At 44.1% G+C, this 2,500-nt stretch overlaps 2 non-coding genes across 2 annotated transcripts in view; both read left to right on the top strand.

The window, feature by feature from the left end:
• Nucleotides 1–1,402, top strand: part of LOC135194553 (small subunit ribosomal RNA) — a 1,903-nt gene extending 501 nt beyond the window's left edge. Inside the window, exon 1 of the ribosomal RNA XR_010309827.1 lies at nucleotides 1–1,402. This exon is cut by the window's left edge and continues 501 nt beyond it. This is a non-coding gene — a ribosomal RNA (small subunit ribosomal RNA).
• A 439-nt stretch (nucleotides 1,403–1,841) lies between these two features.
• On the top strand, nucleotides 1,842–1,998 carry LOC135194539 (5.8S ribosomal RNA). Its single transcript, XR_010309813.1, has one exon. It is a non-coding gene; the product is annotated as a 5.8S ribosomal RNA (ribosomal RNA).
• The last annotated feature ends 502 nt before the right edge of the window (nucleotides 1,999–2,500 follow it).

Genomic DNA, 2,500 nt, shown 5'->3' with positions numbered 1-2,500 from the left:
ATACGGGACTCTTTCGAGGCCTCGTAATCGGAATGAGTACACTTTAAATATTTTAACGAGGAACAATTGGAGGGCAAGTCTGGTGCCAGCAGCCGCGGTAATTCCAGCTCCAATAGCGTATACTAAAATTGTTGCGGTTAAAAAGCTCGTAGTTGCATTTGTGCGCCGCGCTGTCGGTGCACCGCATCCGCGGTGATACTGACACGTCTGCGGAGCATATCGTCGGTGAGCCGGCGGTAAAACGCCGGTTCAATATCAAAATCCTATCGCGGTGCTCTTCAGTGAGTGTCGAGATGGGCCGACAATTTTACTTTGAACAAATTAGAGTGCTCAAAGCGGGCTCAAAATGCCGCTTGAATATTTCGTGCATGGAATAATAGAATATGATCTCGGTTCTATTTTGTTGGTTTTCAGAACTCCGAGGTAATGATTAATAGGGATAACTGGGGGCATTCGTATTGCGACGTTAGAGGTGAAATTCTTGGATCGTCGCAAGACGAACATCAGCGAAAGCATTTGCCAAAGGTGTTTTCATCAATCAAGAACGAAAGTTAGAGGTTCGAAGGCGATTAGATACCGCCCTAGTTCTAACCGTAAATATGTCATCTAGCGATCCGCCGACGTTACTACAATGGCTCGGCGGGCAGCTTCCGGGAAACCAAAGATTTTGGACTCCGGGGGGAGTATGGTTGCAAAGCTGAAACTTAAAGGAATTGACGGAAGGGCACCACCAGGAGTGGAGCCTGCGGCTTAATTTGACTCAACACGGGAAATCTCACCAGGCCCGGACACCGGAAGGATTGACAGATTAATAGCTCTTTCTTGATTCGGTGGGTGGTGGTGCATGGCCGTTCTTAGTTGGTGGAGCGATTTGTCTGGTTAATTCCGGTAACGAACGAGACTCTAGCCTGCTAAATAGGCGTCGTCATTTAGGTGTGCTCGATTTCGGTCGAGCAACTCACTGGCGGCGTATTAAAATTCTTCTTAGAGGGACCGGCGGCTTCGAGCCGCACGAGATTGAGCAATAACAGGTCTGTGATGCCCTTAGATGTCCTGGGCCGCACGCGCGCTACACTGAAGGAATCAGCATGTTCTCCCTGGCCTAGAGGCCCGGGCAACCCGTTGAAACTCCTTCGTGCTGGGGATTGGGGTTTGCAATTATCCCCCATAAACGAGGAATTCCTAGTAAGCGCGAGTCATAAGCTCGCGTTGATTACGTCCCTGCCCTTTGTACACACCGCCCGTCGCTACTACCGATTGAATGATTTAGTGAGGTCTTCGGACCGACACGCGGTGGCTTCACGGCCGTCGGCGTTGCTGGGAAGTTGACCAAACTTGATCATTTAGAGGAAGTAAAAGTCGTAACAAGGTTTCCGTAGGGGAACCTGCGGAAGGATCATTAACGTAAATTATCTATCTCGAATGAGTGCGATGATGAACGATAATAAAATTCTAAAACACAAAAATCGACGTTCGGAATGTGTCGTTTCGATGCGAGGACGCGATTCTCTCGTTCTCGAGTCGGAGAGTCGTGTAACGCGTCCTATACTGATATTTTTCGATGTCGATTTCGAGGAAAGTACGATGTGTCAACGCACATACGTCATCTTCAAATAAAATGTATATTTTTTTTTTTTTGTTTTGTACTTTTTTTTTTTTTTTTTATTTTATTTTATTTATTTTTTTTTAATTTTTGAATTTTTCTCTATATACTAAAAAGAAGAGAAAAAAACAAAAAAAAAAAAAAAAATAAAAATAAAAAACTAACTAATATCACTCTGGCGTATAGAATCGTTCGAGTGATCGTAGAAATTATACAACAAAAAAATTAACAAAACCATTACCCTGGACGGTGGATCACTTGGCTCGCGGGTCGATGAAGAACGCAGTTAACTGCGCGTCATAGTGTGAACTGCAGGACACATTTGAACATCGACATTTCGAACGCACATTGCGGTCCGTGGAGAAACATCCAGGACCACTCCTGTCTGAGGGCCGGCTGTATAAAAATATAAACCACACTGTTCGAACGTTTAATGTCTCGTCTCTTTACGTCTTAACCGAAGTAAAAGACTTTGACGTTCGACTCGAACATATGACGGTATCCGCGTTCGAGATCGTTATTACGTGTTTAAATATAATACTTAATATACGCATTTCGTTCTCGGTCCGTTCAAATATAACAAATACGACGATGTGTATGTATGTTTACGTTTACATGCGTGCGTGTATATATAATTTATATTATGTATATTTTTTATATACGTTCGTGTGTACGTTCACGTCACGGAGTTTCGTTATATGCGACGTCAGAGAGACTGAGAGCGTCGCTCGTCGCCAGACGAGGAGCGCCCATCTCCGACCTTTCGATCGTTTCATTGAGTTGTTCTCGATAATTCGAAGAGGGGGTAATCGGAGTTTAGGTGATCTCTTCTCGTCTCGAGATGAGTATGTGCGTTTCTTTTGTTTATTTTCTAATGTCAAAATTTCGAATACAAAA

This window comes from Vanessa tameamea, chromosome 31 (assembly GCF_037043105.1).
Source record: "Vanessa tameamea isolate UH-Manoa-2023 chromosome 31, ilVanTame1 primary haplotype, whole genome shotgun sequence".
NCBI classification, from domain to species: Eukaryota; Metazoa; Arthropoda; class Insecta; order Lepidoptera; family Nymphalidae; genus Vanessa; species Vanessa tameamea.
The sequence above is the reverse complement of the archived record's forward strand: the minus strand, read 5'-3'. Positions and strand labels throughout refer to the sequence as shown.